We start from the raw sequence: 23,578 nt of genomic DNA, 5'->3' as shown, positions 1-23,578 counted from the left end.
GGAAAGATGGGGAGAAAATTTGTAACTCAAAATCTTGCAGAAATGAATGATATAAACTAAAAATAAACATAAAATTTAATTAAAAAAAATCCATTACAGTGGCAACTAGGTGGCGCAGTGAATAGAGCATTGGCCCTGAAGTCAGGACGACTTGAGCTCAAATTTGGTGTCAGATACTTAACACTTACTAGCCGTGTGACCTTGGGCATGTCACTTAACCCCAACTACCCTCCCGTCCCTCCTCCAAAAAGAAAAACAAAAGTCCTTAATAAAATGATTTTTTCTGTGAAGTTTGGATTCAGTTAAAGGGCTGAACTTGGGGACCTAGAGGGCCACATGTGGCCTCAAGATCACAGGTTCCCCACCCCTAGTCTAGACAATTCCACTCCAAAGAAGTGATTGTGGCACTTCCATATTATGTGTGTTTGTACACACTTATGCATATGAAATAACTTGTGAATACACCCATTTTAACTGAGTAGGCAATAAATAATTATTTTTTCTAACTAATATGAATTGATTTTACATTTTAAAGGAAAAATTCATAATATGGAAGAAAATATGAAATCTAAATAATATAAAATATCCTATTTTGGTATAATTACTCTAAAGCTAGGGATCCTATTGTAATAGATGTTCTAAGGTCATGTAATCCTTAAAATCTGAAAAATGATATGAAATGAACCATTCAAAAAGTTAGTTATCTGTCATTAGGAAATGGGGAAAGATGTTTTTGAAAATATTTAGATTAATGGAATCTATTTAAACAGACAGTGAAAAGTTTTATAGGAAAAATAAAGCCCATCAACTTGGGCAAAAAGACAATTTTTATTCCAAGTTACAAGAACCTAATGAAATTGTTAACATGTTTTTCTTATTTGCTTGCTAGTTTACCACAAAAATCATAGAATGAAAAATTAGAAGACTTCTCAAAACCCAATTTGTAATATGAATACAAATAATATCAGTGATAATTTTTTTCTAAATCTGAATCTGATATTTTCACTACTCTAAAAAAATTTAAAAAATGTTATTCTTCCTTGAACAGACTTCACTCCTTCAGTGGTAATTGTTATGAGTTAAGACTAAGGAAAAATCATTATAATTTGGAAAGACTTCATCGAAGACTGAAGCATATCTTGAAAAGATGGATAAGATTTGGCCCAATTAGTTCAACTGGGGTGAGGTAAAACAATAAGAATAAAAGCAAAGAGACAGAAAATAATAAGGTCTGAGTATGATTTAAAAATAACTATTTTCGGTTTGTTTTCCATGAAGATAATCAAACCCTGTCACATCCTGAAAAGGTCCTTTGTTTCATTTCCTCACAGAGAATAAGCTCCATGAAAACAAAGGAAAAAGATATTTAAATATCACCTCCAGCTAGACTGCTTTAAGTGAACTCTGGATAACTTAAGCAAGATGCAGAAACTTCCAGGAGCTGCAGCAGTGTATCTCAGGTCAGATCTATTAATTTTGAGTTATTTTATTTGAAAGTTGGAATGAGCAAAGAAAAAATTGTATAACCTAGACTGATCACAATCTTTCTACATTCAAGAGAAGTGACAGGGCCTAGACTTTATTAAATTTCTTGTCATTTGATGAATTAAATATAATTATAATGAACTCATTTGTGATCTGATAATAATCTGTAGAGTGTTTTTCCAATTATATAGCTTCATATTAACTCAAACATAAACTTGTAACCTTTCTCTTCAAGCTTAGCAAGTACGATTACTTTATATTTTGGATTTTTTTTTATTTAATCGAACTTGGCACACTTCTCCAAGATTCTTAATCAATTTTACCACAGCATTCTGAGGCAGGTAAGCAGACCTATTACTGCCCTCATTGCTACCGCCTGGCAATTCTGGGTCCATGCCCTTCATGAGAGACTTCAGTAGCACTAAGTTACATAACTACTCAAATTTTGCCCAGGATTCCAAATCTAAGAAATCCTGTTGGTCAGATGAACAACCATTTTCAATTCCAACTCAGAACAAAATAGTTGAACCAGTAAATGAGAAATAAAGAATATCTATCTCATATCTCTCAAACTGTCACTGGGAAGCATACGTGCTCTGCTTCCACAAGATACTACTGCCATAGCCCCAACAATTCTATGAGGCTGCTTACTTTCATGACACTATCATATCTTACCTGGCTATAAAGTAATAGAACTCAGACAGAACATAAGAACTAATATGGAACTTACCCATTATCTATTACCACACACCTCCATGTCACAAATGGGGAAACTAAGACTCTTTGAGGTAAATGACTCATTTAAAGTTCTATGGAGTTGCTAACAAAGGTGAGAAACTAGAATCTAGATCCCCTGACTGCAAATCCAGCATTATCTTCTTAATTAATTAAATATCATAAAGTTATATAATTAGATCAAATTCAACACAAATATGCTAACTACTGTTTGTACATTAGTAAGAAGAAATGGACATTCAAACTTCGATATCTATACCATAGCTTTGATAATGCATTCAAAGCAATAGTTCTGCTTCTGGTGTCAGTGTTAACTTTCAAAATTTGTGGAGATGAAAAAGGGCAATATTACTGAGTAAGAAAGCAATGTGGTAGAAAGGAGAGTATGCTGATCTTCAAACCAAAGAACCCAAGTTCAGATAGGAACAGGGCAATTTACTGCCCATGTGACAAAATGTACCTTAACCTCCCAGCTACTCAATTTCTTCATCTGCAAAATTCAAGCACTACAGTAGATGGCTCTGGAGGTCACTTCAAAGTCTAAATTTATGATCCAGTGATTTTTATATTAAAATCATCAATTTTTCCCCCAAAAGTCAGTCTTCAGCAAATATGAGAGTTGTGGTTTTTCCAAACATATTTTTAGTCATTATTTATTTAGGTCTACAAAGAATAAGATAAGTTTACACTAGGAAAAGATCATAAATAATAAATTTCTTTCTCTAGTCCATCATCAAAACTAAGACAGATTTCAATATTGTCATACTGTATGGTACCCCGAGCCTAGAATGCCTTGGTATTTCAATGGTTCCTTTGCCTGGAACACTCTTAGACTAACACTGCAATTATGGGACTTAGAAACAAGAAAATACAAATATTTCCATAAGAAACTACCACAATGGATATGTACACATTATGAGGTGATTACAAAAAGATATTTAAGGACAAGAAGTACATTTCTAGAAAACAATATTAGGTTTCTCATATAGTACTTGGAACATTTCATGTTTTGCTTTATTTTTCTTATGGGAAGGCAATACAAAAACACATGTTAAGGTCTTATACCTAAAATATATGTGCAGGCAATTAATTTAATCATTTTAAAAGTCAGGTGAGGACACTATTATTGAATGCTACAGCTAGAAGAAGTATTGGTGAATTTGGAGTCAGAAGAACTAGGGTTGAATCTCAATTACAGATGAGCAATTTTGGAGCCATGCCTTTCAGTACATACTTCAGTAGCACTTAGTTATATGGATACTCATGAATCCTTGCTCAGGGTTTCAAGTCGAAGAGGTTACATCAGTCAGATTAATACACATTTTCAAATGCAAATCAGCACAAAACAGTAGAAATATAAATGAGAAATAAAGAACATCTATGTCCCTATCTTACTAGCTATCTGATCATGGGAAATTTCCTTTGCTTCTGTAAGCCTCAATTTCCTTCTCAATACTGGTACTAAATATAGGGATATAATTTTACTTATATACACAAAGAACTTCTCAGGGCAGAGTCAAGAGGGTGGATTACAGGAAGCAACTCAGCCAAACCCTCTGAACATTGTCCTCCAAATAACTTTAAATGATGCTTCAAATCAAATTTTGGAGCAGCAGCATCAACAAAAGGTTAGGGTGATACATTTTTCTAGCCAAAGACAACTTGAATCAGCAGGAGAAGTCTATGACACCTGGATGGGGGCCAGCCCAGAGCACACAGGGCCAGAAACAGTGGTGGGCTTTGGAAGAGGTTCTAACCGTGGAAGCAGGAATAAAAGTAGCAGTAGTAGCAGCAGCAGCAGCAGCAGCAACAACAGTAGTAGCAGTAGCAATAGCAGAGCAGCAGTAGTAGTAGTAGTAGTAATAGTAGTAGCAGCAGCAGCAGCAGCAGCAACAGCAACAGCAACAGCTTTAGGAACACTCAGCCAAGATAAAGTAAGGGAGATGAAAAACTGGTCATAAAGAGATTGGAGGGGGGAGTCAAGGTGGCAGCACAGAAGCAGGAAAACTCCATGCACTCCCCCTATAACCACCTCAAATACCTATAAAAATGACTGTAAACAAACTTTAGGGCTACAGAACCCATAAAGTGACAGAGAGAAACAAACCTCCCACTGACAATAGCCCGGCAGGTGGAAAGGAAGGGTTCATCACAGGTCACTGGGAACAGAGTCTAGTCCCACCTGAGCACATGGTTTTAGCCCTAGGGTGGCCCAAGCAACTATGGCTAGAGAGACTTAGGGAGAATGGATCATCAGCAGCTGTGACAGTTTCCAGAATTATCAACCCACAAATGCTAAAGACAAAGTGAGAAATCAGTGGACTTTGGGAAGATGGAGTGTGGGAGTGTGTTCTGGCCTCTGCCCCACAGAGGGAAAAGTGGCTGAGGCATGGCAGCCATGCTGCGACTGCCACATGGCTGTTTCAGAGCTCCTGGCTTACAGATTGTAGGGGGACCCAAACAACCATTCTGAGGGGTAATCACTCTTGCTTTAACCAGCTGGGATCTAGATTTCTGTGTAGGGTGGAGGTTCTAAGGTGGGTCACCAGGTGCCAGAGCCAGTGGGGGCTTCTGAGAGGGCACCCACCTAATAGCTCCAGCAGCTGCTAAAACCCCAGTGATTTGGGGCAAAGCTCTCCTCTCTGGAAGAAGAGTTATACTGTGGCAAAAAGTTCAAAAGTCAAGTAATTGAGTGGCAACATGAGCAAGCAAAGGAAGCAAAGCAAGCACAGCAACTTGGGGACAAAAAGATCAAAACATAGAACAGTAGCAAGACAATGAAGTCAGGATCCTGCACCAAAAGCTTCCAAGAAAAATATGAATTGCTTACAGGACATAGAGGAGATTAAGAAGGATTTTGAAAACCAAATAAGAGAAGTGGAGGAAAAATTGGGAAGAGAAATGAGAATGATGCAAGAAAATCATGAAAGGAGAGTCAACAACCTGACTGAAGAAAATAATACCTTAAAAAATAGATTAACTCAAATGGCAAAAGAGGCTCAAAAAGCCAATGAGGAGAAGAATGCCTTAAAATTCTGAATGTGGCAGATGGAAAAAAGAATCTCAAAAATTCACTTCAGAATTAGATTGGAGCAAATGGAAACTAGTGACTTTATGAGAAATCAAGATACTATTAAACAGATCCAAACAAATGAAGAAATAGAAGGCAATGTAAAATATCTCATTGGAATAACCACTGACCTGGAAAATAGATCCAGGAGAGATTATTTATTTATTTATTCATTCATTCATTCATTCATTCATTCATTCATTCATTTATTTATTCATTCATTCATTCATTCATTCATTCATTTATTTATTTATTTTTAAAGCAATCGTGGTTAAGTAACTTGCTCAAGGTTACATGGCCAGTTATTTCTGGGTGTGGTGCTGAGTATCTGAGCCCGGATTTGATCCAGGTCATCCCGACACTGGAGCCTGTGCTCTTACTTGCTGAGCCACCTGGCCGCCCCTAAGCAATTGGGGTTAAGTAACTTGCTTAAGGTTACACGGCCAGGTGTTTCTGGGTGGGTGCTAAGTGTCTGAGCCCAGGATTCGATCTCCAGGTCTTCTCAACACTGGAGCCAGTGCTCTTACTTGCTGTGCTACCTGGCCGCCCCAGCAGGAGAGATAATTTAAAAATTATTGGACTATCTGAAAGCCATGATAAAAAAAATAAACTAGAAATCATTATTCAAGAAATTCTCCAGGAAAATTGCCCTGATGTTTCAGAACCAGAGGGCAAAAGAGAGGTTGAAAGAATCCACCAATCACTTCTTGAAAAAGATTCCAAAAAGAAAACTCCTAAGAATATTATAGTCACGTTCCAGAGTTCCCAGATAAAGGAGAAAAGATTATAAGCAGGCAAGAAGAAACAATTTAACTATTATGGAAACAATCAGGATAACATAGGATCTGGCAGCTTCTACACTGAGGGATTGAAGGGCTTGGAATATGATATTCTGGAGGTCAAAGGAGCTGGGATTAAAACCAAGAATCACCTACCCAGCAAAACTGAGTATCATGTTTCAAGGGAAAATATAGTCATTCAGTGGAATAGGGGACTTTCAAGCATTCTTGATGAAAAAACCAGAGTTGAATAGAAAATTAAACACTCAGATACAAGAAGCAAGAGAAGCATGAGAAGCTAAACAGGGAAAAGTAATAATAAGGAACTTATCAAAGTTGAACTATTTACATTCTTACATGGAAAAAAAGATCATTGTAACTTATTAAACTTTCCTCACTATGAGAATAGTTTAAGGGAATATAAATGTATATATATATATATATGTGTGTGTGTGTGTGTGTTTGTGTGTGTGTATACACATATATATATACACACACATACCTATATATGTCTATATAGGAGGGTATATAGGTGCATGAATACATATGTGAGTATGTGTATATATGCGTACAGGTATACATAGATAGAGGGCACAGGACCAGTTGAATAGGAAGGGATGATACTTAAAAGATGAAATTAAGAGTTGAGAGAGGAATATAATGAGAGGAGATGGGGAGAGATAGAATGGGGTAAATTATCTCATATAGAAGAGGCAAGGGAAAATGGTTACAATGGAGAGGAAGAACAAGAAGGCAAAGGGGAATGGGTCTACATTACTCTCATTGAATTTGGCTTAGGGAGGGAATGACATACACACTAAATAGGGTATCTTGCCCTATAGGAGAGTAGGGCAGAAGGGGATTAGAGGGGGGATGATGGAAGGGAGGGTAGGTTGCAGGGGTGAGGGAAGTTAGAGGCATACACTTCTGAAAATGGACCGGGTCAAAGTAGAGAATAGAACAGTGCGGGGATAGGATGGAGGGAAACATAGTCTTTCACAATATATCCACTATGGAAATGTTTTGTGTACCTACACGTGTACAACCTATACTGAATTGCCTATCTTCCCAGTAAGGGTTGGTTATGAGGGAGGAAGGGAAAGAACCTGGAATTCAAAGTTTTAAAATCAAATGTTTAAAATATATATATATATATATATATATATATATATATATATATATATAATTATTATTATTACATGCAACTGGGAAATAAGATATATAGGCACTGGGGTATAGAGATCCATCTTGCCTTACTGGAAAGTCAGAGGGGGGATGACGGAGGATATTGGAGAGAGCAGATTGGGGAGGGATTATTCAGTGGGATTGTTATTTTGGGGTGGTAGGTAGGGGAAAGATGGGGAGAAATTTTGTAACTCCAAATCTTGTGGAAGTGATGTAAACTAAATATAAAATTTAATTTAAATTTTAAAAATAAGAAAAAAAAAGTGATTACAGGGTTCCCTTTGCTGACATTAGGTGCAGCTGTCACTGACTGGCAGCTCTATTTCCTACATACACTTCTGGGTTGCATTTCCAGGGCAGGAAGTAGTGCTTATGGTTGGACATAAGGGAGCAGGGGCTTTGGTCACAGTTCCAATGCAGACAGGAGAGCTAGCATTTACAGCTTAGGAGAACAAGTGACCTGCTCACAGGCCCAGGGCCAAGAAAAACTCTAATGCTTGCTGCTTCTGGGAAGCAGGGTCCTTTCTTGGGTAAAGACCAGACTACAGGACAGGAAAACAGCATCCATACCTCTCCTCAGATCACACCACCTTGGAAGAACCAAAACCTTGAAGAATCCCAAAATTAGCTATGAAAACAGCAGCATAAAAAAGCATGAAGCTTGGGAAAGTATCTCCCTACTTCCAGATGAGGAAAGCCCAACCAAATCATAAAGTCCAAAGTCAAGAAACAGACTGAAAAAAAATGTGAGCAAATAACAACAACAAAATAATAATTTGATCATAAAATGCTACTATGGAGTCAGGGAAGATTAAGATACAATCTCAGAAGAAGACAACAAAGACAAAACAGCTACAAGCAAACATCAAAGAAAAATGTTAATTGTATCCAAGCCCAACAACCATTCCTAGAAGTGTTAAAAGAAAGAGAGAGAGGGGTGGCTAGGTGGCACAGTGAATAGAGCACTAGCCCTGGAGTCTCAGGAGGACCTTAGTTCAAATCCGGCCTCAGATACTTGACACACTTACTAGCCATGTGACTTTGGATAAGTCACTTAATCCCAATTGCCCAAGAGAGAGAGAGACAGAGAGAGAGAGAAACACACACATATACTCACACAGATAATGAGAATAGTGATAGAGGAAAAATAAATTACAATGATGCAAGAAAATTTTTTTTGAAAAGAGAATTAACAGCTTGGTAAAAGAAGCACACAAGATATACTGAAGAAAATGAAAAACACAATTAGTTATATGATATAAGGCACAAAAATTCACAGAAGAAAAGAACTCCTTAAAAAAAACAGAATAGGCCAAATGGAAAAGGGTACAAAAGCTTATTGAAGAAAATAATTCCTTAAAATTTAGAACTGGGAAAGTGGAAGTTAATGACTCCATGAGACATCAAGAAACAAAGTCAAAAGAATGAAAAAAATAGAAGAAAATGTGAAATACCACACAGGAATAACAACTGAACTACCTGAAAGTGATGATCAAAGAAAGCCTAGGAATCATCTTTAAAGTAATTTTCAAGGAAAACTTCTCTGATATCCTAGAACCAGAGGATAAAAAAGAAATTGAAAGAATCCACCAATCTCCTCCTTGAAAGAGATCCCAAAATGAAAACTCTCAGGAATATTATAGTCAAATTCCAGAGCTCCCAGGTCAAAGAGAAAATACCACAAGCAGCCAGGAAGAAACATTTCAAACATCATGGAACCACAGTCAAAATAACAGAAAAGTTAGCAGCTTTTACATTAAAGGATTGGAAGGCCAGAAAATCATATTCTAGAGAGCAAAGGAGCTAGGATTACAACCAAGAATCACTTACCCCACAAAACTGAGCCTAAGCCTTCAGGGGAAAAAATGGACATTCAATGAAAAAGAGGACTTTCAAGCACTCCTGAATGAATAGACCAGAGTCAAATAGAAAATGTGACTTTCAAACCCAAGACTCAAAAGAAGCAGAAAAACATAAACATGATAATTATATAAGGATCTCAATAATGTTTAATCTTTACATTTCTATATGGGAAGGTAATGCATGTAACTCCTAAGAACTTTGTCATTATTAGGGCAGTTAAAAGTAGTTTACATAGACAAAGGGCATGGATGTGGGTTATGTTTGAATTATCTCCAAAAAAATTAAGGGGCAAGAAAGAGGTATGTACTGGGAGAAGGGAGAAAGAGATAGGTAGAGTGGGATAAATAATCTCACATAAAAGAGGCACAAAAGAGTTTTTACAATAAAGAAAATGAAACAGGTAGGCAGGAGCACTTGAACCTTACTCTCATCAGAACTGGCTCAAAGAATAGTCTCATCCACACTCAGTTGGGGATAAAAATATATCTTACCCTATAGGAAAGAGGCAGGAGTGGAAGGGGATAAGAGAAGAGGAGCAATAGAAGGGAGAGTAGATTGGGGGAGGTAGTAATCAGAAGCAAAACACTTTTGAGGATGGATATGGTGAAAAGACAGAAAGAGTAGGATAAATGGGGGGAAATACAGTTAATACTGTATTTTCTGTACTGAAAATACAATCAATAAATGGTTGAAGGATATGCATAGGCAGTTTTCATACAAAGAAATTAAAGCTATCTATAGTTATATCAAAAACTGCTCTATATCACTATTGAGTAGAGAAATGCAAATTAAAACAACTCTGAGATACCACTCTCATTTATCAGATTGGCTAATATGACAGAAGAGGAAAATTACAAATGTTGGAGGGGATGTTCGTGAAACTGGGATACTAATGCACTACTGGTGCTGTTGTGATCTGATTCAACCATTCTGGAAAGCAATTTGGAACTATGCTCGAAGGGCTACGTATTATATCTGTATCACTGCCCCCCCCAAAAAAAAAACAAAAAGGAAAAGGACCTACATGTACAAAAATATTTGTAGTAGCTTTTAGTGGTGGCAAATAATTAGAAATTGAGGGGATGTCCATCAATTGGGGAATGGCTGAATAAGTTGTGGTATATGACTGTGATAGAATATTGTGCTATTATAAAAATTATGAATAGGATGCTCTTAGTCAAACCTGGAAAGACTTATATGAACTTATGCAAAGTACAGTAAGCAGAACCAGAAGAACAGTGTATACAGTATGATGAACAGCTGTGGGTGACATAGCATTCACAGAAATATAATAATCCAAGAGAATTCTGAAGGACTTATGATGAAAAATGATATCCATCTCCAGAGAAAGACCTGGTGGTGTCTGAATGCAGATTGAAGCATACTTTTTTACTTTCTTTATTTTTCTTGTGTTTTTTTTGGCCATATTTTCTTTCACAACATGACTAATATGGAAATATGTTTTACATGACTGAACATGTATACCTATGTCAAATTGCTTCCCTTCTCAATGAGGTGTGGAGAAGAAGGAAGGAAATAATCTGGAATTCAAAATTTAAAAAAATGTTAAAAATAGTTTTACATGAAATTGGGGGAAAATAAAATGTTAAATATTTTTCAAAGGAAAAAAAAATCACACAGCCAGAGTACATATCAAAGGTGGCACCGGAATAGAAAGCTTCTTATCTCCAAGATCAGCTGTCTATCCACATGCCATATTACCTCTTCACAAACAGAAGGAAGCAGGAAAATACAGTCAGGACTTCAAAAAAATCCTGATGAAAATTACAACTACATGTGTTTTCTTCCCTACTGACTATATTCATGGATACAGGATAAAAACACTACTTTTTTTTCTAAAACTGACTTTTGTTGATTTTGAGAGAATAATTCTCTTTTTGCGGAAAAAAAAGATACAGGAACAGATATACAGACTCATCCACACACAAATATGTACACATATATGTTTTTAGCCCTTTTAAAAACATTCATTCCCTGAAGTGTCAAGAGAATTTGGGGTGGGAGATAGATATGGTTATTACATGAGGTTAATCCCTGGCATGTGGCTTGTTTGAGGGATAGTGCTGGGGAGGAGGCAGCCAAAAGCATATATTGCCAAGTATTTTCCCAGAATTGAAATTGCATTCCTTACACATCAAGTTTTAATGCTCTACAAAATAGTTCTTAAAGCTTTATTAAAATTTTTTGGCAGACATGGAAGCCAAATTGCTTTTCTTACCACTATGCTATGAGATAAAATATGTTAAGTACTTTGCAAGTATTAAACTGAGATATCAATGTTAGGCATTATTATTAGCTATTAATGAATATAGTGCTGTAGAGGTGTGAACCAGCCCAAACTCATTGGAAATCAATATGAAATTATGCTTTTAAAAAGTAACTAAAACACCCATATCCTTTAATCCACATATCCCACTGTTAAACATGTACTCCGAGGAGATCATAGACACAAAGAAAAGTCTTAAATATACCAAAATATTTATGGCTCCAGTTTTTGTGACGGCAAAAAAACCTACAATTAAAGTAGAAGCCCCATGACTGTAATAAAATATCACTTTTATGCTGTGCTATAAAAATTATAATTATGGAAAATTCAGAAAAGCATGAGAAAGCACCTGAACTGATACAGAGGGAAGAAGGAAGAAGAGAGAAAATAAAAAGGATGACAACTACCACAGTTAGAAAATAACAAAAAATAAGTTTACTGCTGTGTAACTGACCAACAACTCCAGCGAAAAGCAGAGAAAAATGTATCCACGCCCTCCCACTTTGTATATTTCATATGCTGCCAGACAACAGTGATGGGCTGGTTGACTCTGCTGAACATTTTGCTGATTTTTCTTTTTTCCTTTCAAAAAACTCTGGGGAGTAGTGAGAGGAGGTACACTGGGAAATTGGAGTGAAGCAAAACCCGATAAAGTAAAATTCACTTTAAAGGTAAAATACGTGAGTTTTTAGCATTAACTACAATAATTAGCATGGTCAACTTACAAAATTAAATGTAAGTTAAGGTGTCAGGGGAAAATCATAAAGAAATGGATGCATTTTTGTAATATATCCATATACATTTTCGATACATCCTTTCCTTCACAAATTCCAAATGACAAGAAATTCAAAGAAGTAAAAGATAAATTTGTGTATACATGATGAAGGCAACCATTGCCCATAGAAATTCTACTCTGAAATCTAATAACTGATGACAGCAGTATTTGGTGTCTTTCTCTAACCATCTTGAAACAAACTATAGGGGCAGAAGCAAACCTAAACTTCCCTCAAACTTCACTAACCTTAACACACACATATACATATATACCCACATACACACAAATATGAACAGATATAATGTATAGTATTATTTGTGATATACAGACACATACATATATCCATATTTATTTGTAGGAACTGGTCATTTAATCATCAGATTACATATGGAATTAAAAGTTATTACTGGGACTTTTTGTCAGTAGCAATTCACAGTTAAGGATCAAAGCTTTTAAAAATTTGAAAAAGTATGCCTTCTCAATTTCTCTTTCTAAAGCATCCCAGGCATAATTCCCATTTTTGTCTTACAGCATAGTTTTAATACATAGCCTTTTAATTAAAAGGTGCTAGTGGGTGAAAAAAGGTACAAGTATTCAAAGGAGATTAATTAGGGCACTAATGATGAGTCACCAATGAGAAGATTGGACAGGCAATGTGGTGCAGGGGAAGGAAGCCCAGATTTAGAGATATAACTAGTAGATAGAGTACTAGACTTGTCTCTGACCCTTATGATCTATTTGATCTGGGACAAGTCATCTCACTTTTTTGAGTTTCAGTCTCTTCATTTGTAAAATGAGAATAATGTCTGTAATAACTGCCTCACAGGACTTCATGGAGTTCCATTCAGATCATTTACATAAAGCACTGTGCAAAGCAGAAAATGCTATATAAGCCTATTTTCCAGATTTAATCACAACCACCATCACCACCACTTCCTCCTCCTCCTCCTCAAAACTAAGCATGAATCTTGACACTGGGACTTAAATCTCTGGGCAAGTCATTTTCCCTTTCTAGCTCTCAGTTATCTCATCTGCAAACTTTCCAGATTTGAGCTCAAAATCCTGAAAACAAGCTATATCTCTACAGCTATGTGTATAATGCTGCACTATCTCTAAGAGGGCAAAAGTCCATATAGAAGCAACCCCTCTGCTTTCTAGATGTTCCTTGAACACACCTACAATCACTGAAGCTCAAGTCTGCAGAATTCTGTATATAACTGTACTGGTCCTCAATTCTGCTTCTGAGTGGGTGGAAGAAATGGAAAATCAATCACAATACTTAACATTCTGTGCCACCATGGAATTATCAGTGGGACCATCAGTCTGACTGGTGCCACTGGGATTGGTTGTTGTTCTTGGCAATAGTGTCAAATCAAGAAAAATTATGCAGTGAGTCTTCCCCTTCTGATTCTTTCCACATAATGTTCATATAGCATAATTCACCCACTTAATTCAAAGAAGCGATCCTAATTCACTCTAAAAGCTATTTTTACTTTAGTAGAAGACAAGTAAAAGACAAGCTTGATTATCTAGTTTATCATCTCATAGCACATTAGGGGTAGCAACACTGGGCAGAAGAGAGAAAGTAAACTAGCACTAATAAGAAATGAAAGCTCGTCACATGGGGCAAGACAGAAAAACTAAAAAGAAGAGACAAGAACAGTAAAAGGACAGTGATGCGGACACATTCAGTGGCAAGGGCAATATTCTGTCCACATTTCTTCTACTTTCATGAGCCAAGACTTGAGGAATGACCTTTGGCTCCTGCTTTTCTGAGTGGGAGAGTTCATCTTATCTATCTGGCCCCCTATGCCCACTCTCCTCACTCATGCTATGACTAAGCAAGCTCCCAATCCTATTAAAGCCCTTTTTTAAAACCTTTTCTCTGGGCACAATAATCAAATAAACACAAAACTTTTCTGAAAGAGGAAATGTTAACTGATTGCCCTTTCAACTGCACCATCTCTATGACTTGGTCAGATGGCCTTAGACATAAGAGAAGTTTTCAGAGAACTCAAAGTAACTGTCATTTGAACGCTACTAGGAGAATTAATTAGAACCATTTTTAAGAGAAAATTCTAAAATGCACACCCTACTTCCCTGATTTAGTAAACTAAATATTTTGTGAGGAAGCATCATGTAGCAAAAAAAGTATTGGATTTGAAGAAGAAAACCAAGTTTCAAATTCCAGCTCTGTTTCTTAATATACATACATATGCATATGCATGCATACATAATACATAAACAATACAGTGACTGTGTCGAAGTTACTTAATTCTCTGGGCCTCAACTTCCTCATTGGTAAAATTAAGATGCAGGACCTTTAAGGTTCATTTCAACCTAGAACTATGAGCCTATGAAAAACCTTTGCCTTTGGCTTCTGATACAGGGTCCCTATTATGAAGATTATTGTGCTTTCCACTAATTCATTGATCAGAGAAGTTAAATGACTTTTCCAAAGTTACATAGTTAGTATATGGCAAAGCTGGGACTGAGTCTTCTTTGCTTTTAACTTCAGCATTTTTTGTACTGCATCTGGCAGTATCTCAAGCATTTAGTAGCTTAAGAATTCAGGGAAATAGTGTGCTATATATTTTAGAGATTCCTCTCTGAAATGGTTATATATTATACATAATTAATATCTCCCAAAGTGCATATAAGGATAACCCTGAAGTTCTCTGAAATCTTCCCTTATATATAAACCTATCTGACAAAACCAGAGAAACCATGCTAGATGTATTATTCCTTGAGGGGATAGAATTTGCTGTTATAAAACAGGACATTATTTGTCCAGTGCTTTTGGTGATGGGTTAAAGTATCTTTGAATAATAATGCTCTTAGGTGGAGTAGTTTATCACTTTTCACTCTTCTACTTTGTCAGTAAAGCCTATACACTCCAAGAAAATCACCCTAGCATATGGACACCTTTGCAAATTGTATGCCTTTTTTGGCCACATAATGCAAGAGACCAACACATCTGGAGGAAGACTGAAAATCTCCATCTGCCAGGCGTCCTATGTACGTGACTGGAAACAACTTTATTAATGAATCTTCATCCAAATGCTTAGAGTCATGTAGACCTAGCTGGGTTCTGACAGAGTGGGACACAGCAAAATTTGTCTATTCCCATATATGTTTTTAAAGATTGAGTCCAAGATAAAATTTACAGGAGGTCTCTTCCCAAAGCTTTTTATTTATCCAGTTGAAAGGTGGAAACAAAGGATTAAACATTGTTCAAACTCATTTCTGCAATGTACGAGAACTTCGGAAAGAAAGGGGTCTTTCTCCCCTTGTAGAGCTAGATATTCTGCAATAACAAATGGTAAAGGAGATCATTCTGAAATTTTGGCTTATATGCTTAGAATAAACAGAATTTATTTTGAGGGTGCTTCATTTGGCACCATCTGGAACAGAGAGTTTGCCAGCATAACAACCTGTACTTCTTTAGGTAAGGAATTTTGGCCATTTAAATTAAAAGTTATGTTGAGAAAACAATATGGGAAACTTTAATGATTTAACATCAAATTTCTCAAGAGAAGACATTAACACCAATAAAATATTTAACAGCTCATGTTTTTACATTGCTCTGTAAGGTTACCAAGTACTTTCATAATGATAGCCCTGATGACATAGACAGTATCAATCACATGACCTTGAATTTACAGATAAGAACAGAGAGACAAAGTGAATTAAGTGGAGTCATATGTCTGATAGATGGTCAAACCATACTCACACTTAAGTGAATTGAATTCAAGGCTAGATATATTTTGAAAATGCCCCACTAGATTGAAACACTTACTTGGGGTCGGGAAGACAGAGGGAACTAGCCATATTCTGCATTTGTGATTTCAGAGATGTGAGGAATTTCTAGCAGATACATTCATTGCACTAATGCCTACCAGCAATACTCAAATGTAATTCCAAGTCCTAGAAAGGAGCCCAGTGCGTTGAGAAGGTAAGCAACTCATCCATAGTTTCTGAGTTAATATTTGTCAGAGGCAGGATTTGAAACCAGTTTTTCCCACCTCCAATACCAGTTACGTAGGTATGTATAACACAGCTGTTAAAATAATCTAATATTCATTCACTCATTGAAAGGTTAACAAGTACAAGGTACTTGCTGTAAGTACAAGGTACAAGTCCAAGTACAAGGTGCCAAGTAAAAGAGTCTAGTACCTTTCAAAAGGATCAAGGGAAAAAGGCAATTTGGCATCATCTATATTATGATACAAGCAATTGAGTCCAGAAGAGATTTTAAAATCTTGGTGCTCTCAGTTGTCTTCCAACATTAAAAAAAAAAAAGAGAAAAGAGGATTTTATCCATTCATTTCCCTGTTGGAAATTATATAGCTATTTCCAGGTATAATTTAGTTTATTTGTTAACAACTGTAGTAGTAGTAGTACTAGAAAGAAATGAAATGTAGTTATCCTTAGGAAACCAGAGAAAGCAACCTATCATAAAGTCTATAGTTAATGTTAGCTAGATGTTTCACATAACAAGGAGATGCAAAACAATTTAAAAGGAAAAAAAAACAGTTAACAGTACTTTGCAGCATGAACAGTTGGGCAAAAAATAGGGAGTTACTTGAAAAAAATTATTTTACTATTACTACTGAAATGGAAACAAATTTGCAGGGCTTTAAAGGAAAAACAAAAAAAAAGAAAGCAAGCCTTAAGCTATTAGCATCAGACTTTGTGCCTCAGAGCTCCAAACACAAAGGTTCATGAAATACTGGAAGGGCTACTGGGTTTTGAATGTTTGCTGGATGAACTCATTCTGTCAAAATAGAACCCTTGATATTTAACACTAGAAAGCTAACTATATTTCAAAGGCAAATCATCTGATTAAAGGGCAGAGGAAATCTTCACAGGCCCTGACAGAAGGGAAATGGTAACAGGGGATTTGTAGAAATGACCACCATAGATTTATGTTGCCCTTCTAAGCCTTTTGACTATTATGCCTTCACCTTTCAAAGAAACTCCTAATTTGAGGACCTAGAAGGCTATACATGACCTTGAGGCTGCAGCTTCCCCACCCCTGAACTAGAGAGCCAGTTCTCTAACCTCTGTGAACACTGCTTTTCTCTACCAAGATTTTACAAGAAGACTTCTCACAGCATCATTTTCAATATTTCAGAATTCAAGGGGGCTGAATTACTTGAAAAACATGTGGGAGGAAAATAATTTTGCACAACCTGTGCGAGATCATCAGGGGGCAGAGACAAAAAAACAATCTCTGGGTCTAAAGACTGAAGGAGAAGTAACAGAATCAATAGAAGAGAAAACAGAAGCACTAAATTATTTCTGGGGCTAAATTCTTGTAAGTAAATCAAAACCTTGTGTGAGAGGAAATAACGGAAAAGTTCCAATGCCAAGAAGCTGGAAAGAAACTATGTGACTAATGACAAATAAATGTCAGAACTAAAATGGCATCAATTTAATGGATTATTATTGGGCAGCAAGGAAAATGAATATGAAGAATTCAAGGAAAATTGGGAAAAATTTTATGAACTGATACAGAATGAAAAAGGAAGGAACTAAAGAAAGATGCACCTCCTCAAACATCTGAATTAAGAAGTCCTCCAAAAGCTGGGAATAATGTCTAAATCACCTTGTCAGAATAAGGCTAGCAGTAATGACCCAAATGACATGAAGCTAGGTGGCTCAATGGACAGAGCGTCAGGCCTGGGGGCAGGAAGACTCTTCTTTCTGAGTTAAAATCTGGCCTCCCACACTAATTAATCTGTGTGACCCTGGGCAAGTCACTTCACCCTGTTTTGGGGGAGGGCAATTGGGGTTAAGTGACTTGCCCAAGGTCACACAGCTAGTTTTTGTGTTGTGTCTGAGGCCAGATTTGAACTCAGGTCCTCCTGACTCCAGCGCCAGTGCTCTATTCACTGCACCACCTAGCTGCCCCCACTTCACCCTGTTTGCCTCAGTTTCCTCATCTGTACAATGAGGTACAGAAGAAAATGGCAAACTATGCCAGTATCTTTGCCAAGAAAACCTCAGATGCGGTCACAAAGAGTAGGACACAACTGAATACTAGCAACAATGACCCAAAGACCTTTTTCCATCAGCAGCAAATATGCATTACCTACCTATTCTCTACTGAATTTTCTACACAGGAATCAACATCAGTCTTAACCTTGATCCATACCCAGGTCCAACCTTCCCTGGCCCTTGCTGCCAATACCTAGGCCTACTTGATACAGTTAAGAACCCTATAAAACCCACATGTCTTTCCTAATTTTGAGCACCTATGTCCATCCAGAGTCCCAGAAATGCAACCTCCTCAATAAAGCATGCTTGCTGCACTTTCTGGCCATACCTTTCTAGGTACGTTTAGTTTTTCTAGGGTGCTGTCCCTCTTAGCCATACCAGTTCACTTCTTAGAAGCCTGAGCTGTAGCCCAAAGCTGCGACTGGCTATTAGGTAGCCGTATCGAGTTTCCAACTCTTTGACAAGAAAGTCAGAAAGCAATTGGGAACCATATGTTTCTATGGCAGGGCCCCTCTCCTTTTCCAGAAACCAGGCTGTGCTTTGGGCCTCTGCCTCCAAGCCAAAACCCTTAGGTTTTTTTTTCAGGCAAACTAAGTGTCAGATAAAGGAGATTGCCTTGTTTCCCTGTACAGGACTTTGATATTCAGAACCTTCCAAGTCTGTGTTAAGACAGAGGAGATCTAGTGTGAGGGAAACCTTCAAGACTGCCTTTTGTTCTACTGAGTCAATAGCTTTGGAAAAAATCAATAAACAGAAGACACAGAAACATCACCAATCCTCTAAACCTCTCAGTAATATGTCAGGAAAGCTTTGGTGGACTACAGAAAATGTGAAAACTTCCCATTCTTTTCTCATATTTTCATTGAGGATATCACAAAAAAAACCATTTATTGCCATAAAGATGAAAAAACAAGTATACTGGTTCATAAGAATTATGGTCTGTGTTTTATTTCCTTTCTTTTGCTATTTCATTCTCTTTGAGATAATCTAAAAATCAATCACCAGTATGGTAAGAGAATTTCTGGCTTAACTTTCTTACTGTGACTTAAGATTTACTTAAAAGCATGTTCTGTAGTTAGCTAGAGTCTGTAAAATCAAGCTTAAGAACTACAGGTCCTGTATGAATCAGCTAGTTTCTTGCTTTACCGGAGAGATATGCTGTTCCCCTTTTGCCATCTGCTCTTTGATCTGTAAATTATTATCTGCTCTTATCTGTTCTTTGAATTATATTTCACCCAGTAACCAAAACATATAATGTGGTTTAAAAGTAATGTTTGGGGACGACTGATTTTTTTGTTCAGTGAAGCTTGTGCTGTGAGTATTATAGGCTGTGTTCCCCCCTCCATTTCTGCATCACTGATTGTATGATTGGCAACAGTACCTAATCAATGGATCCTTGAGCCATTTCTGCTGCACTAAGTATCCTGAGTCATCTCTTAGCGTTGACCTCATCAGTATGTACATAGTTTGGGTACTTATTCAAGCTTTGCTTCCACTAAAATGCCAATGGACAGGACAGAGAAATCCAAATGATAGCTTAAAATAAGTAAATATGAGCTCTGCCCTTCTTGCCTATGTAATTCTAAACTCACACAGAGTTCTAATGTTAGCCAGAGAAAGACTCAGAAAAGCAAAAGGGGTTACCGTTTTTTCCAAGAGGGATGAATTTACTTGTGAAGTCCACAGGGATTAAGAATAGAAAACCAACCTAACTTAACAGGAAAAAAAGATGATTTTGAGAAATCAGGCTAAAGGATATAAGTAATGAATTTCATCTCCAAGGAAGACACATTTTACCTAAAATATGAATTTTCTGAAGGCAGAGACTCTCACTTATATGCTAACATCCTTAATACCTGGCATATTGCCTAGCACATAGAAGTTAGTATTTCATAAATGCTTATTAAGTTATTTTTTCATTAAATATACATTAATTCTCTATCCCCATAAAAGTTGCCTTCCTTGAGCTCACCTGGCTCCCCAAGGCAGCCATTTGATTATACTCAAAGCACTCTTTTCAGTCATCCACAAGTCCATAACTGTTGTCTTAGCCCTTCCCGGGCATAGCCCTCCCTCTGCCCCATTCAGGCTGGACAATGCCACCTGACACACTGGAAAAACTCAACTACTACTTGAACCTCTTTGGACAATGGTAACCTAAAAACTCATTTCTCCATATCTTACATAACCCGACCCTGCCATTCTGCCCCCATCTTAGGGATTCAGAAACCCCAGCTACCACTATCCAAACCCTATTCTTATTCCCCCACAGACTGGTCCCTTTGTCCTAAACCCAACTTCAACAAATTTCCATTCCAAAGCTATCCACCTTTTGCACTGTGCTCTCTGGAATGTCTATTTCATCAGTTAAACAACCCTCAAAACGATTAGCTTTCATCTTAAAAATTTTTCTTCTCTTGTTCTCTTCATCACTTTACACTCACTGAAACCTGGCTCCATCCTGATGACACAGGTTGACAGGCCACCCTTCCAAGAACTGGTCACACTTTTACACATACCCACAATTCACTCGTCAGGAGGAGGAAGCTAGATTACTCTTTGCTACCTTTTTCTACTTTCAGGTTCTCCTACCACCATCACCAAATAATCTGTCTTCCTTTGATGTTCATTCAACTTATATTTATCATTCAAGATACTAGTGGCTTTTCTCTACGAATCTCTAGGACATTCTTCTTTCTTTCTTAATGAGTTCAATGACTACATCACAGTCCGCTTTTCCACCCCCAACTCCTGCCCTCATACCAAAAGACTTTAACACACATCCCTCAAGGTCATCTAAAGAATAAGGTTGGGGCAGCCAGGTAGCACAGCGAGTAAGAACACCGGCTCCAGTGTCGGGATGACCTGGGGATCAAATCCGGGCTCAGATATTTAGCACCACACCCAGAAATAACTGGCCGTGTAATCTTGAGCAAGTTACTTAACCCCGATTGCTTAAAAAAAATAAAATAAAGAATAAGGTTTACATGCAAACACAACAGTTCTGATGTGACCTCAGGGGACAAAAAAATAATGGAGACAGATCAGGAGATAGTGGTATCTTCGCGTATATCCCTACTGATTCGCTGGTTTGAAGAAGCATCATCCCAAAAGGCTCACATTTGCAATGAATAATGGAAAGGTACCCCATTTTGCTAAAATTAAAAATTTATTAATAAAAATATGAATATGCATAAAATAAATTTAAACAATGAGAATCTAAAATGATGCTTTGGTAAATTTATATCACTTAAGCACACAATTTTTAAAACTTTAAGACACAATAATAATGATTGAAATAATAGTTGATATTTCTAATTCAAATATGATTAGTCTCCTTTTATAGAAAAGGAACTAGAGGCTCAGAGAAGTCATGTGACTTGCCCACGGCAGTGCTCACACAGTTCACTTACTTGCTTCATCTGTGCTCTACCAAGACTCTAAAAAAGTATCATCCTCATTCATACATTTTATTCATTCATTCAACTAACATGAAATAAGTGCCACTTGAGGTGAAAGGGCTAAACCCTGAAACTATGAAAGGGGAAGAGACATGAAGATAAAACAAAACAGCCACTGCCACCGAGGAGTTTATGTTCTTTCTAATTTGAGGATTCCACACATATGCAGAAAATAGACTTCAGCTAATTTGATGAGAACCTACAAGGAAGGGGTAGGGTAGGCATACCAGTAAGCCAACAAGCATTTATTATACAAAGAAAGGCCAAACACAGGCCCTGCTCTCAAGGAGCTCACATTCTAATAAGAAGATAATATGCCTATAACTAGGTATGCACAAAACCTAGAAGGGCAAATTAAAGGTCATAGCAGAGGGTGGGCACTAACAGCAGTGTAGACCACGAAAGGCCTCCTGTGGAAGGTGAGTTGTGAGCAGAGTATCAAAGGAAGCTAAAGAACCCAGGAATTGGAGGCAAACAGGAAGGGCACTCCAGGCACAGGGGTTGGCCAGTGCAAATGCATGGAGTGTTGTTGGAGGAGCACGAAACACCTCAGAATAACCAGATGACAGAATGTGTGGAGAGGAGGAAAAGGTGAGAAGACTAGAAAGGTAAAGAAGAGACTACGTTGTAAAGGACTTCAAAACTTGAGAATTATATATTTAATTTTTGAGGTCACAATGGAATTTTACTGAGGAGGAAAGTCACATAGATGGTCATATTTGTGCTTGAAGAAGACTGTTTTGGCAGCTGAGTGGACAATGGATTACAACAGAGAGAGACTTGAGGCAGCATGACCATTTAGAAGATTATTGCAATAGTCTAGGAGAGAGATGATGACGATCTGTAAAAGAGGAAACAGAAGAGAATGAAGTAAGGACACGCTGTCAAGGAAAAGATGACTAGATTTGACAACAGTTTGATTACGTGATGCGACTCCAAGAAAGGAGTCAAGAATGACACTAATATTGTGAATTTGGGATGGTTCCTTGGATAGAAATAGGGAGGTTTGGGAAGAGAGAAAGGTTTGGGGGGGAAAGATAAGGAACATGTAGAGTTTGAGATGTTCACAAACAAGACAGTTGGTGGTATAGGCTGGAATTCTGGAAGAAAGGCTTGGGCAAGATAAATAGAACAGAAAATCATCTGCATAAAATCATCTGGCAACTGAATGCAGAAGAGTTGATGAAATCACCAAGGGAAATAGTAGAGTACCAGAAGCAAACCTTAGGGTTCATCCATGACTAGTGGACATAACCTAAAAGAAGATCCAGCAAAGGAGACTAAGAATTTGGCAGACAGCTTGTTGTTTTTGCTGTTATTCTTCATTTTCAAATAGGAACAGTGACATCATGAGGTAACATCTTGACTTGCACGTGATTTGGGTTTAAGTGAGGCAGTTGCACAAAGTCCTCAGCCTCACTCTCTCTTCCAGAATTATCAATGTCCAGTAGCAGGACAAAAGTCAGGATGACTGACAGTGGTCTGGGAGGCAGTGAACTACCTTGGCATCTTCAATGCCTGACAGAGCTCTAAGTGCCCTATCGCATCTACTTCAGCTGCCTTCATGGCCGGAACAAATTGCTCTCATCCACCCATTCCACTGGGGGAATTCTTCACATGCTACAAAAGTAGACACCCCCCCCCAACTCACTGACAGGTTTGAGGCCCATTGTTTACCCCTGACCTAGTTTAGCCCATTTGCTGAGATGGTTCCCACTAGAGTGTGGCTGCTGCTCATAATACAGATTTTTGGAGACACAAGTGGGAGGTGGGTGACAGGTGGACACCAAAGGTGGATAAACAGCTCTTAAAAGGGCTCAGCAGCCGTCACACCAGAGAGACTAGTCCTACACACCTTTGTCTGTTTGTAGACAGGTAGAATGTGAGATGAGAGAGAGAGAGAGAGAGAGAGAGAGAGAGAGAGAGAGAGAGAGA

This window comes from Petaurus breviceps, unplaced genomic scaffold (assembly GCF_028583685.1).
Source record: "Petaurus breviceps papuanus isolate PSGF00001 unplaced genomic scaffold, PetGlider_PUasm1.0 90881, whole genome shotgun sequence".
In the NCBI taxonomy this organism is placed as follows: Eukaryota; Metazoa; Chordata; class Mammalia; order Diprotodontia; family Petauridae; genus Petaurus; species Petaurus breviceps.
The sequence above is the reverse complement of the archived record's forward strand: the minus strand, read 5'-3'. Positions refer to the sequence as shown.